The following is a 15643-nucleotide window of genomic DNA, read 5'->3' as shown; positions in this document are numbered from 1 at the left end:
TTTGAATTTTTGTTTGTTTTTTTGTACAAATGAACAGTTCATCGCTTTTTAGTTTGAAAACGTGCTCATGTATATTTTTTTCATATCTCAAAGCCCGCTAGAGCGTTTAAAATAAATAAATTAAAAAACAACAAAAAAGATTAAAAAAAAAGTTCACTTTTTGTTTTTTTTTACATTGATAACATACTCGTATTTCAATTTGTGGTATGAAATTTTTCATTATTTGTTTGTATAAAATACAAATTTATAAATGTTAAAAAGTTTGCATTTCCAAAAATTTAATTTAAAAAATAAACGCGTTAAAAAAACAATTATAAACATCTTCTTTCTTTTTCTTAATCTCTCCTCCTTTACTCTTTTTTATTTTTTCCCATTGAGTAATAGGATAGATTTATGGTAATTTATGTACAAATGCAATTATTTATATTATAGTACAACTTTGGATTTTTTATTTATACTTTCTATTGAATATGTTTTGCGACTTGAATTACAAAAATGAACCATTTATTTTATTGGTTGGTTAGAAGAAATTGCCATTTGGCAATAAGCCCGCCAATGTACAATTAACATTATGTACAAAAAATTGAATAAATCAATAAACATACCTGTTGTAAACTTTTCTTTTTTTTTTTCGTAAAGTCTTAAATAGCCAACCACATTTGGTTCAAAACTTCACATTTACCTCTCTCGTCCTTGCAATTTTTCCATCATCATGGTATCCTTGTAGATATAGCGTTTTACCAGAATTACAAAATATAATTTATTGCAAACGAAGGAATTTTTCGTAATTTTTTTATAAAATTTATATTTAAAGCACTAGTTTTGTGGTTATTCATTAAATGCAATAAATTTTAATCAATTCATTTTTAAATATACGAGTACCTTCATGTGCGAAATACCTTACTACGTATAAAAATATTCATTTGTATGCATAAGGTACATTTGTATAACAAAATCTGAGGAAAAAAAAACTTTGTTTTTAACCCCTTATCCTTATTCTATCACCGACCAGTTTCGAAACTACCCAAGCTTCCTTATCAAGGTATTATTTAGTATTAAACAAAATTAAATTAAAAAATTATATGTTCTATTTCATTTTTATTGTTATATTTTATTTTTTTACAAATGGAATGATACGGAGTGGCTTTTTACGGGTTTTTTTCTGATTTTTTAGCATTATATTGAGTTATATATAGAAAACTATAATTAACCAATAATTTTGGTTTATTTGTACATATATTTTTTTATTACAATGGCTGTTGCTTTCTTTTCATTAATAAATAAAATAAGCTTGAGTGGCTTCAAAACCGGTCGGTTATAAAATAATTTATACGTTCATTTTTGTGAAGTAAAAATGAGCTAAGATTTTTACTAATGTGCACGAGATTCTACCGAATAATGAGTTTTTCACCCATTAAAAAACATCAATGATTTTAACAACATTTATTATACAAAAATATATATATATTACAATGTGAATAAATGAATGAATCAGAAAAATATGGAAAAAGCTTCTGAACATATTAAGGCATTACAATGAAATTATACATTGGGCGTTAGGTATAGTATTAGAATACGGATGGGAACACCTCTATTATTATAGTGATATAATAAGGATGGTATTCGCATCCTTATTTTACCACTATACCTAGGAGTAACTTAATGCCAGGTTTATAAGTAAGGCCAAATTATGTTATTTTTTTGTTGTTAAATGGTCTCCCGAATAAAATATGAGCACTACAATATCAAGCATAATATGATCCCTACCCTAAACAACTTTTTTTATTTTTAAAATGTCTTTTTCGAGATCATTGCTTTGCTTTATAACTTTAATTATTTTAATTCAAATTTGTAGTTATTCCTTGTCGAAAATCAGACATAGTTCGATCCAAAATTGTTTCAAATTGTTACTCGAGTTTTAAAACATACTTATATCGATTATAAAATGTTAAAAAAGTCATTTGCGCATGTCTCATATAAATTACTCTTTCAGAATCTTCCAATATTTTTTATACTCACATAAGGATTTATTTTATATTTCCATTATCATAATTTTTTTCCACAGCAACAGTTTTTTCCAATTTACAAAAAAAATGTTTTTAGACTCCGGTACCTTTTAATTTTAAAGTACTCATTTAGATGTAGTTTACAAATATGTTCCTGCAATTTTCTTGTAGACCGGGTCAGGGACGGAGGAGGGGTCCGGAACGGGGAAGCCCGGCCGAGGGGTCAGGGAGGGGAGCTTGCGCGCAGGGGGCGCGGCGGGCGGGGCGCAGGGTCCGAAGGGGCGGATACACGAGAAGGTGTCCCGGACAGCAGAGGGAGACTGGTCGTCCATAAAAGGCATCTCAAAATTACTGCAAGAAAAAACAATAATTATTCATTATCGTTATTGGTAATGTGAGTCGGTAAAGGTGTCAGTCTATGAACAACGCAATATTGCAGTGTAGAACGACCCTTGAAACCAAAATATCTTACGCCAAACCTGCCAGGAATCGAACAAAGGACCACAAATATGGTAGGCGAATGTAAAACTTTGGGGCCGACTTCTCTCCACCCCTCTGTTATTCCAAACGCCTTTGCCGCCGCGCGCCGTATAAAACGAGAATGAAAATACGCGGTATAAAAGCCGTTTTTACGGCCGCGAGAGCGTTTGGAATACCAGGGCCGCGATTATGATGGGAAGATAAAGACGTCATACCTTCGCCTTGAAGGTAAAGTTAAAGATAAATTCCCTCTAGCGATTATAAAGATATAATACCGACCCCCCACCTTCAAGTTTTGGGTAGGTACATCGATATGCATCAAGGGGAAGCGTACGTCACGGTACACATATCTACGCTCTAAAATGACATAGCTTCAGTATGACACCATAGTTGAAGATAAAAGTCTCTCGACCGACTACAAAGGTAAGGTACCGAAACCCCTACCATCAAGTTTTGATGTAAGTGCATCGTTTTAAACCGACGGGTCTAGAACCCCTCGATACGTTTATCTACGCATTAAAAGTGTCAAAAATTTTGTTCCACCGAGCAATTTTTCCTTTCATTATGATTTATTATAATTTTTGATCGATTTGAGGTTGGCACTTTTTTTTTAAAAAGCCTATTAAAATATGAGAGAAATTAGTAGAATTAGTAGAATATTAAGTCAAATTAAATTCCGACATAACTGTCACTTTAATAAAACGAACGCCTAGATGTGAAAATAATGTCGCTAGGTTCTGTCCTATTAAGAAATAAGAGTATCTAGGCGTCAGACACAGATTATATGCGTCAGAAAGTTACCACTCTAAAAAATAATTTGGTTATTATATTTTTTTCATCTGTTTTACTATCTTTCGGAGTGTATGTATCGAGACGTTATAGGAGCCGACTGTATAGTCAATCGGTAGATACATACAGACGATCGTTAAGCGTACCGTCTTGATATATACAGATGAAGATAGCGTTCATAATCGAGGCACAGGCCGGAGAGCGGCGATCGAGTCAAAAACACTCGTCTAGTGCAGCGTTTCCCAACCTTTTTAAGCCTGCGGATCGGTGAAAATAGAAGAAAAAATTGCGGACCGGTAACGTAGGTGTAAAAACTTTTATTTGTGTAGTATTCTGTTTATTGGTTTTTAACATTATATTAAAATAGGTATAGAAAGAAAAAATATAATTTTTTTAGTTTTAAAATAGGCGACAAGTTTTTCTGTGGAACGACAGAAAATCTCAACGGACCAACGCTGATCTAGTATCCAGGTTGTATTTTACACACAGAACCGTAGGTATCCTCAATCCGCCGGACAAAGAATAAAATATTTTATTTAGTGTTTTTCTAACCGTATTTGATAATTAAGTGTGTCTGTACATTTTATGGAGCAATTTATTTGTTTATTAATCACAACAGTTCCTATGAATGATATGTGTTTTTTTTTTGCTACGCACACATAAGCAAAGTTTATCAAATATATTTATTAAATGACTCTAACCCAAAGATTATGAGACCAAAAACCCTGTGTTGAGTTGGGATCCAAAATAATAGAAAGTGGATGTTTAGGTACATATTTAAAAATACAAAGTATAACATAAATTACTATTCCATATCACTATGTATATGATAAAATGCACCACTATGTGTGCACCATAATATTATGATAAAAAATAAACAAATTTATGCAACATCGATATATAATAAAAGGCAATGTCCGTATGTGTGTCTTTGATAGACTGAATAACTGCTGGACCGATTTACGTGCGGTTTTCAGCAAAATGATGAGCTTTGCCATGGGCATATTTATAGCTGAAATCCTCAATTTGTTAAGTCGAAAAAAAATTAGGAATGTAAATATTGCATTCATCGTTTACCAGGGCTGCATTCGACGAGAATATATGTACAAAAAATGGAAGGATGTTGTTTTTTTGTGTTTTAATTTTTTTATTTTTGAATGTTTACAAACAACATTCGCTTTTTCGGATTCATAACTATGGTGAAAGTGTAAAGTGGGTTTTTCATATTGATTTAATTTGTGTTCTGAAGAAGAAACGGGTACGTCTTGAAACCGGTAGGCATATAAAAGTCGGTAAGTAGTTAGATACAAATATTTCATAATATTTAGTACATTTATATAATGCCTCGAAGCAGTCTCCTGCAATAGTCGCTTCCCAAGACAATATCAAATTTGGAGTAATTTTTCTGGGCCTCAGCCACAAGGAAGTTAGGTGAGTTATCTTCAATATTATTTGTAAGATAGAATGTAATTTTCAGTACGAAAATGTGTATATTTGTGTGAAAATTTTAAGTATATTTGTCGGTAACCTACAATTAAACCTATTTAATAAATAAATTTATGTGAATATTTTATGTTTTTACATTTGTATTGGAAACTTAATATGTTCATCCAGAATATAAAAAAATAATATTACTAGAATTATTTACATAAACATTGCTTATTGATATACGAATTGAACAGTTTTACGTTAAATATAAACCCAGTCAGAAATAGAACTTCAGACCCCACGCGTGGCGACACATTGGGCTCACTAGTACATAACTTTGGCGACAGATAAATATTATTGAATAAGGGAAACATCGCGTCTCGTTGGCGACAGTTTCGTTGGATTAAATACCACAGATTTATCAACATAATTAATTGTTTGAAAGACAATGTTACAGCAGACGCAATCTGGCAGCTGTTAGTTTTCTTAATGTTATTAAAAACAAAAATATTTATTTATTTAATAATTTGGACTGTATTTACAAATGATACGATTAATACATCTGTTCTCTTTTTCACAGATGGAGTGTAATAAAAGTATTTTCTAATCGCACGCGACGACATTTTTCTGCGAAGCGTCACATGTTATGACAATGACGGTCCGTTAGAGAATGAATACAAGGAAGGCAATTACCCACGAATGTAATTGCCATTTATTTAACTTTTTGTACATTGGCGGGCTTATTACCAAATGGCAATTTCTTCAACCAACCAATAAAATAAAAGTTTTTTTTTATAATTCAAGTTACAGAACATATTTAATTGAAAATAAAGATTAAAAAGCTAAAGATATGTAAAAATAGAAATAAACGTATTTGTTTATAAATTACCTTAAATCAAAAAAAGAAAAAGAGGGAAAAGAAAAGGAGGAGAGATTAAGGAAGAGAAAGGAGATGTTTCTTCAGACGTGATTTAAACAGAGATAATGTAGTAACATCGTTGATGGTGGATGGGAGATGATTCCACATTCAAGCCGCGTGGACACTATATGAGTTAGAGAAGAAAGAGGCACATTAGCTTATCACATTCATTGTCCCTTATTAACTATTTTTATCTTAATTTTGAGACTATTGTAATCAATGTAAATTTATATAAACAAAGTAAAACATATGACACTCTGGAACGTGTCTACTGCCTATGGGTCGGTGAAGAGGCTATTTCTACAAAAAATAAACGTATGTATATAAAATGTCAAAATAAATAAATATGCAGAACATTGCTGTATATTTTCGTTAGATATAATTATGAAATAAAATGTGCAAGGTCAGGTGGGACAAGAGTAGCTATGGGGGAAGAGGAACAAAACAAAATCTGACTATTTGCTCAGTCGGTGAATCAGAAAGATATGTTATTGTTCCAGAATCGAAACAAAGATGATACTACAGCATTCAATTTTTTTTAAAAGACGAACAATTTTTGACATCGCTTTTGTTTGACCGTATTAGAACGAAAGCCTAAATTGAAAAATGACTGAAGGTACAAATTTGATTGGCGGTTACTCTAGTTATTTGTATTAAAGTAGATAATATCTATATTATGACAATATTCGGATAAAACCTGCCATGAAATTAAACCATTTAAATTAGGGACTTAGCACAAATGTATTTACTATTTATTTGAGACTTTATATACATATACAATATATATACATATAGGGCGGGCATATTGCGTTAAGGCAATTTCTTCCTACCTACCCAAACCGTTCAGTTTGAGAAAATTATAAACACATGGACATATTGAATCTTACCATTTTATACACAAATTTAAAACAAAAATTAACAAAATGAAATATATTTTTAAAAATTAACACTATACTATGAAGAGAGGAGAGTGGATGGGAAGGAAAGAAGAAGGATAAAGGAACAATTTAGATAATGACATTTTAATATTGACTTAAATGTAAATAAAGAAGGGAATTAATATTTTGCCCAATCTTCTCGCACTATTTTTTTCAAAATTGATTTAAAAGTTATGGCGTATTTTGAAAGAACGGTTTTAAGTTACTTTATATTTTATCACATTTAATCAAAAAACACAACTCCAAACAACGCGCTAAGAGTGACAGAAATGAAGACTCTCAGGAGCATATCTGGCAAGCGGGAGACAATAAGGAACGCAAAGGTAATGGAAATAAGCGGGGTCGAAGATGTCTTCAGGTGGGAGGCAACGGAGAGGACATTGGTATACACATGTGAGGAGAATGGAGCTATCCAGACTCCTCACATTGCTTTGCACGGCCAACCTCAAGGTAGATGATTTTATCGCAGACCATATAGATAGATTGGCATAGGTAGATGAGAATCGACGTCGTAAGATACTTATCCCCCTTGAAAAACAGACCACAACGCCTACACTAAAAATAAGACGAAGATTAATAATGCAGTTTATTCGTATATGAATTTAAAGGTTCGAACAGAAATAGTGTTTCGGTAACGAGTAAAAAATTTTGATTACGCTCATATGTCCAAACCAACGCGTCTTGGTCAATATTGAAAATTAAAATGGGTAATAGATCTTAAAACCGTGAGTTTTTTTTTTATAAAACACCAAATAAATTTCCGCCGTTTGCAAAAGGGTTGACAGAGAGGACATTACTCCACATCACTCTGTTTTTGCATGCAAACAACGCATCATCTTCATTCATACATCTTAAGCAATCACACCGATTATTCCGATGTTTGACACGTCCATATTCAGGCATTAAGTTACGCCATTTTTCCTCGTTTTATACATTCCTTATTTATTTATTTAAATCTTCAAGTACAAAGAATGAGTACTCTAGCGGAAGCTTTTCCAGCCAACTTAAAAACAGAATGGTCAAAAGAAGAGTTGGTCAAAATGTTGTACTAAAAAACAAACTATAAATAAAAAAATACACGAAAAAAACAAATTAATTTAAAAGAATCGTCTTTTTTAATGGGGTAAAGTACATAATGTAATACATATTAAAGGATGAGGAATGTGGAATCAGGTAATGAGTTTAGAAGGAGATAGAAAGAGGAACCAGGGCTGGTATTCTTAAGTAAGATTTTAATTCCTATATCTTTATTTAAGTCATGATTAGGTAACTTGCGAATTTGGAGATGCATGTTGATTTAAGCGGCGTCATGACGAAAAGACGGATTTGTCTCGAAACAGTAGATAAGTGGTTACACACAAATATTTAATAACTAAGTTAAGTGTTTGACTACAAAATTAATGATTTTAATATTAATTAAGCAATGCTTTCACAACTTTAAAATACACATTTGGTCATGATATTTACAATTTATTACAATACGCGTTACTCAGGGAATCTTCATGTCTAAGTTTCGCTCAACGAAGTTTGGCAGAAGGTCTCTGGAAAACATTGGCCATTCCGAATTCAATAAACTGCCCGATGAGCTAAAACACGAAAAGTCGAATAGAAATTCCAAAAGTGTCGCAGTTAAAAAATATTACTTAAATCTTTTTGATAGTGATAGTAATTAATGTAATTTATATAGAAGGTGTAAAGTACTGTGTTTTATATTTCTTATATGACGTTTTCTTACTATTTCAGATGTATTACCTATAAGTTTTTTTTAATAACTCCTGGGAGTATAATAGTACTATTTGTATTATATGTTTTATTAATAAATAAAAAAATATTTAAAAAATAGCTGGAGCAAGAAAAAAAAACACTGTACATCCAGCACCTGCACCTATTCTAAAAATTCTTGAAACCAGCGTGGTGCCACGATTCGCATAGGTGACAACACCGCATTATTTTTCTTGTTACGCCTGAAAACAGGTCAATAATATTTTGAGTACATTTGAAACAAATAATTTCTAATAATTTTTTCGTCTCATGTAAAATGAATGCTGTAAAAATATCGATAATAGGATCGATACCGTAATATTTTATATTGATTCGTATATCTTGACACTTGACAGTGTTCGAGTTGGAAAAAATATGCGGCGCTGCGCTGGTTTCGCTATATTTATCAATTTGATTGATACCATCCGGTATTTTTTTGCATTAATGAATTTTCTTTGCCTAGACATTGAATTTTAAGACATCAGACGAAAATAAATATTCACAAGTTCAAGACCGAATAGTTATTTATGATTAGTTACAATTTCTTTTTTTTTTAAATTTTGTTTGGAAGTTCAACAAGGATACAAAAAATACTTACAATTTGTAAGTAAGCATTAGTTACATTATTTATACATTTCCTCATTTACTCCACCGTTTGTCATAAATTATATAAAATAAATGTGTAGTTTAATTAAATCGATTTGATTAATAACAAAACAACAACGGACCAAAGGTCTGTGGTTCGAATCCCACTCTACCCCAACTTAATTCCATTTTCTAATAGTGAGTTATTTACAACTCGTTGAAAATGGCCCTCAAAATTAAATATTTGGGTAAATCATAAGAACGCAAATATTTCTTTAAAAAAAAAAAAACAATGATTAAGTAAAAGATGAAATTAAAGATAAAAAAAGATAGAGTTAAAGAAATAAAATTGAGTCAAAGATAAGAAACTATTTTTTTTATACAAAAAAAAGAGAATAACAACAACATATAAGAAGTAATAAAATAAACCAAAATTCATTTACATACACAAAAATAAAGATTAGACATTTGATTTAAATAACATTTATATTAAAGATTAAAAAAAAAATCATTTGTCATAAAATGGGGTAGCGATTATAATTTTGCTTGAGTAATATTTGACTGAATCGTTGATTTGTGTTAATTTATGCGGGGAAAGAAAAGATGCGTTTGCGCGATGATGGCAGATGCGGAAAAGAACAGTATGTGGCCAATCAAACTACAGCAAACAAAAATCCTACCTTTAGGAAGACAGGAAAGGGAATCAGGGACAGGAATCCGGATGCTATATCCAAGTCCTGGCTTCTGGGTAGTTTTTTCCTTTTTTGGTGAACACGGCACGTTCACTATATATAAAGATGAATGTGGCGGCACGGCGCGGCGGTCAGAATACGTTATAGTGTTCAGATGCGGGCAAATAAAATTGTAAAACATGCGGTAGTTGACAATACAAATTTAAAATCATGATAAATGTCAAAATTATTTTTTTTCTATTTTGTTATAGAGTTTTAACATTCTTGCAAAAGGGTTAAAACGTGCCATATTGTTTAAATGTGCCATAAAGGTAAAAGGTATCGGGTGATCTCAGAAGCCTACGGGAACGTACAATGACACATTTTCAACATTAAACACTGAATCAAAATTATTGTGAATTATATTATACAAGTACATTATATCTGTAATTTGTCTCCTATTTTCTAACTTTTCAATTTTAAAATACTCCAAGCGCTCTTCATAACATTAAAGTATTCTGCCCAATTACACTTAAATGACGAAAAACGAAGGATTTTTTCTGTACAGTTTCAATTATATTTTTATATATTTTTTTAAATTTTATTATCCGAATTACACTATGTAATCTGAATACAAGATATTTATTTTGTCCGTGTCCGGGTTCCAAAATAAGAATATAGTTATGTGTGTGAAATAGAACCAGAATAATCCTGGAAATAGAAAGTGAATGCGGTTATGTCCGCCTCGTAATGTATTGGTTGGCGCATTTGCCTACCATGCTTGAGGTCCTAAGTTCGATTCCTGGCAGTGTAGGGAGAATCACTCAGTACCGGATACTTACACTGTTTAAAAATAAAAGCAAATAAGTTTTAACGCACATTTCTTTGTTCAAAAAAATTATTTATTATATATCTAATAGACAAAAACGTTCTTTAATAATCTAGACTTAGTAACGATTTAGCCTCATTTTAAGGTTTAGATACAGTAAATTGAAAAAATGTACCCTCGTTTCGAAAATTTAACATTTTATTTATTTTGAGAGATTCGGAGTAGGGTTTATCCAATAGAAACAACAAAATAAAAAAATAGCGGTATTCTTTCAAATAAAGACGTAAAGTTAAGAAAACAGAAACGTAAAAAATCTTATCCGGTAATCAGAGTACTCTTAGATCTGGTCTTGGGTTTAAAAAGGCATTTTATGTATCCGGTTTTAGGGGCCGTAAGACTAAATTAGGAAAAAATATTTTTAATGAAATTTTAAATAGTAACTCCTAAAATCTACCTTGAAACAACGAATCACTTACGTGCAAATATTCATTTTTAATATTCAATAATAAAGAACGTAAATAATCTACACCCTCCACCCCCCGCTGTACTCTACAGACGCCCCCTGTAGCTCAATCACAAATAACTATCGACGTGCGTAAAAACATGCTACGCATTTGAGCGATCACAATGAACATGCTTAAGTTATCGCATTCATAAGTCAACGCGTGTGTAATATTTAAGTCAACGCTCGTGTCGGTTTGTTTTCCTCGTAAGTAAATGCAGTTCACTGGCGAAAAATCGGCGTTTACTAAAAAATAGACTACAATATAAAGCATTTGCAAAATAGAAAGGAGTATCCAATACAAAAAAGTGAAAATTAAATTACAATTATTATGGCGGCTGCTTTTTTTTACTTTTGGCTTGCCAACCGCCGGCTGAATGCAATAAATAGCATGGTAAATAATAAATAAATAAATAAAAACAGCATTTTTGGAATATTTTCCATATTTACACCGGTGAAATTCAAACATGTGATTGCGCAGCAGGCTTATACGTAGCGAAACGTAAATATTTTGATATTATATTTTGATTTAATATAAGTTTTTCACGGATGTTGTATTGTGATCGCGAATACGATAAACAACCATGGTGAGAAATTGTTATCACGTCGATTATTAGTACGTCGATAGTTATTTGTGATTGCGCTACTGGTGACCGTAAAAATAAACAATTCTCACGATTTTTGCTAATATAAGTAGTGCCCGGCTTTAGGAGTTGTCCGTACATGACAAATTATTCAAACGCGCTTCAATTATTGGAGTACTAATGCAGTGCCCTATCCACCACTGAGTGCGAATAGGGAAAAATATAATAATTATTTCAAAAAAATATTTTCTTTAAAAATAACGCTTCGAGATCGTCCAAATGTTTGAAGATATAGATAATTCACCCCCTAGGTCATAGGGCATTACAACACAGACAGACAATTTTATATTTTACGGAAGAGATTATGTAAGTCATCAATCGGGCTTATGAAGAAAAATCGATGTTCAAATGGTGAATGTTACACAATGTGTAAAATGGCCACTCAAATCAGCCAATGACAAATCATAAGCCTTGTCCCCCCTTCTCTTAAATCTGTCCTTGGGTCTAAAAGGGCCAATTTCAGACTTATTTTTTTCTTGCCAACATATTGATGAGAGTTGATGTCAATTAAAAAATACACATAAAAAAATTACATGCACATCCATACGTGGTAGTGTTTTTGTATTGAAAATAGTTAAACACCTCAAACAGTTTATTGCAACATCACAAAATAGGTGTAAAATTACTCAGCCGTAATGCTGTGATTTATAACATTGGGCCTTTTAGATCCAAGCAACAGAAATATTCTCTATCTGTGATGAAATACGTTGACATCTTCTTTATTTAAATTTATGAAAACTTCCGCTCGACACGGGTTATGCCTATTGTTATGCCTAAAGAGCCGAAATGTGCCCAATACAATTTAATTTCTTATTATAAATATTGCTGATGAAATAAATATAATCTATATCCTACACATTTGCAATTTTATTTATTTCCCATTAATTCTAGTTCATGGTATATTTTTATAATGTACTTAGTGACCGTGCTTTTTTCTTTAAATATGAATATAAAAATGTTGTGTACCTATATCTAATGTAGGTTATTTCTTTTTCAAGCCGCACCCATTTCAAATTTGACAAGTCAGTAGACACATTTAAGTGACAAGCTTTTGGTAGAAATTAAATTGCTTGTAAGATTCGGAGGATTCAAAGAATATAATATACATTGAAAACAACAAACATATTTTTTACACTGCAATGTGTAGATTTAGTCCGTCAAAGAGACAGGTCAAGAAAAAAAAATTCAGTTCAATATCAGGTGCCATAAATATTATGTATTTTAGTGGGATCAAGGATTAACATAATATTTTATGGATGCCTTTATTGTCTGTGCTCAGGCGGGTGATTGAAATTTTCAGATATAATTCTCAATTCATGGTTCCCTGTAATTTTCAAATGTGGAAAATGTATCCACATCTTGGCTCATGTTAAAATATAGTAATAATACTTACGTACTCAATTTTAGACATTATTTGGAATGCATGTTTCGGTTTATTTAACTTTATTATAATATTGACCTGCAAAATGCTAAATCACAGTATGTATTAAATAGGGCGGAAACTTGATGATTTAAATTTCATTTATGAAATATGCATTTTCATAAATAAGATTGTATACAAAATGTTTTGAGTATGTCCAAATGCTTGCAAACTGGCTGGATTTCCTCCCTAGAGAGTTATTCATATCTAAATTTGTTGAAACAGAGAGGGAAAACATTTTTAATTAAATAAGGAAGAAAACCCAGCCAGTCTGCAAGCATTTGGACATTCTCAAAACATTGTTGGTAAAAGAAGAAGTATAAAAATTGTAAAATTGTTTTCAGACAGTGGCCTAGTAGGTGAATTGGTTCAGCCATATGAATCTCACCCTAATGATAAAGGTTTCAGCTCTTTTACTTCACAAAAGTCAACAGATGGAAGAGTTGAGGAAATGTGGATGTTTAAACACGGGCAGAGTGGTAAATGTTATACAGTGTGTAAAGTGGCCACTTAAACCAGCCAATGACGGGTCATAAGCTCAGTAAATGCCTAGACTTCCATATTTCTTTCTCAAAAATGTTTTCCCTCTCTGTTGCAACAAATAAAGATTGAATACATTTATGCACAGTGCGTTAGAATGTTTTATAGGCCAATGCAGAGATAATGTAGAACTTTTAGGCCAATGTTGATATGTCAGTGCCCGTCGATGAATCAAGTACCGGGTTGTGGTCCCGTGGTTAGGTTGCGGACTCACGGATCAGAGGTCTGAGGTTCGCACCCCGCTCTACTACAACTTGGTTCCCATTTACTTATAAATTAATAAAAACTCGTTGAAAATGCCCCCCAAAATTTAAATATTTGGGTAAATCATAAGAACGCAATTATTTATTTTTACAAAAAAAAAGTGCTGAGTAAAAATACAGTTCTGTGCTATTGGCCCTTTGACAAAGAGGAATGATGCAATGATTTTGACACTTTGCAAATTGTAAAATGAGATAAGACTATATGGGTTTAATGCCTTAAATATCTACAAACATTTAGGACAGGTTACAAAAAATCATTTACGCCATATTTTAAACATAAAAAGAGTGGTAATGTATTTTTTGTAATAAATTAGCATCCTTATATTTAAAAATATAAATAACAAATCTCTGACTTACCCAAATTTTAGGTGCGTAATAAAAGAAAAGATTTTTAAAATGAAATAAAAAATATTACGATCTCAACTAAAACGTTTTGACAGAGTGAAAAAATAAAGTCGTTATTTCAAAACAAATAGAATGTTCTATTTGTTTTTATTTCTATTCTTTTTTTTTATTGCGAAGGACAGGGGTTGGCCAGTTAATACCTACCTAATCAACTTATGCCTTTTCGGCTCCGTGGTGTAATGGTCAGCGCCTTTCTCTACCATGCAAGAGGTGTCTCGGGTTCGATTCCCGACATGGTAGATATAAAAAAAATATTTTCATAATATATTTTCCCACTAGAATATTTCATAAGTTCTGGAATGGTACCTGAAGCGTAAGACTGATCATCTTACCTTCATGAAACCAAAAAAATATACAAAGATACGCTGCGATTGGTGTACCATGCAGTGCCCTTTGCACCATTAGGTGCGGAATGGTAATGATGATGATGAATCAAATAATACGATCGAAAAAATGCACGCACGATAAAATTAATTACATCGGGTGAATCGAACGTAGTTATGCAGAAAAAAGTGTGCCATAGAAAAGTGAAACTGAGATAATAGCACCTTTGTGAAAAGAGTGAATAATCAAATCTACACAACAGTTGGAATGTTTTTGACTTTAACAAATGATAAACAATGAATACATGATTTTTTTTTATATTACAAACAAGATTTTTTTATGTAATTAGCCGGTTTTAATGATTTTTAAAGTACTGGGAGATTTTTCTATTGCTGTGGGTGTTTTCGGTAAATTGAGAAATGCCGTTTTTTTTATCGATACCATTTTCAGATTGTGATTAATACAGTTTTTTGTATAAAAAAGCGGTCTGGCTGTTTTTAGCAGAACATAGAATTAACCTTACTGCACCCGATAACATCAATATCGATTTTTTTCGAAATTTCGATCTTTATTGGAATAAAATTATTTTGACTTTTTAACCAGCATACTATGAGGCCAAATAATCTGTACTCGATTTCCTTTTACAGGATTATTACCTGAAAGTAACCTCTAAATATATACACATTTAGTTAATATGCAATACGATAAATATCATTCAACCTTCAGAATAATAATTCTCTAGAGAAGCCCTTAAGCTCTATTGCATAGAACAAAAAATTCCAAATTTTTTGTTTAGTTTTAGTCAACAACAAACGTGATGTGGACGGTTTTTGTTAGATCTCGCAATTTTCAACCCAAGTACCTACGGCCCGTTGTATTGCTGAAATATGTAGCTAATGTCTACGACTCTGTTAGGTTATTGTAAGATTCCACCTTACTTTTAGCACGCCATGTCGCGCCGTGTGGATTTCTACGACCCGATCGCGACCGCCTTCGTGTCCAAGAGATACCTATGAAAGGTAAATTTGCAATATTCTACAGTATCCTTGGAAAATTGAATCCCGTTTATTTGTATTTTGAATATGAGAAAAAAAAAATTATAATTCATTCGGGACCATTGAACTGAAAGCAGAGACATC

General features: G+C 31.9%; 1 long non-coding RNA gene across 1 annotated transcript; it reads right to left on the bottom strand.

Annotated features, from left to right (window-relative positions):
• Positions 1–1294: 1294 nt before the first annotated feature.
• LOC148277830 (uncharacterized) lies at positions 1295–14237 on the bottom strand. The gene is made up of 2 exons (XR_015823354.1): positions 14133–14237; positions 1295–2357 (listed from the first exon to the last, which is right to left on the bottom strand). It is a non-coding gene; the product is annotated as an uncharacterized LOC148277830 (long non-coding RNA).
• Positions 14238–15643: the final 1406 nt, after the last annotated feature.

Source organism: Micrasema longulum, unplaced genomic scaffold (genome assembly GCF_059751315.1).
Source record: "Micrasema longulum isolate JH-2025_06_02 unplaced genomic scaffold, ASM5975131v1 h1tg000971l, whole genome shotgun sequence".
In the NCBI taxonomy this organism is placed as follows: domain Eukaryota; kingdom Metazoa; phylum Arthropoda; class Insecta; order Trichoptera; family Brachycentridae; genus Micrasema; species Micrasema longulum.
The sequence above is the reverse complement of the archived record's forward strand: the minus strand, read 5'-3'. Positions and strand labels throughout refer to the sequence as shown.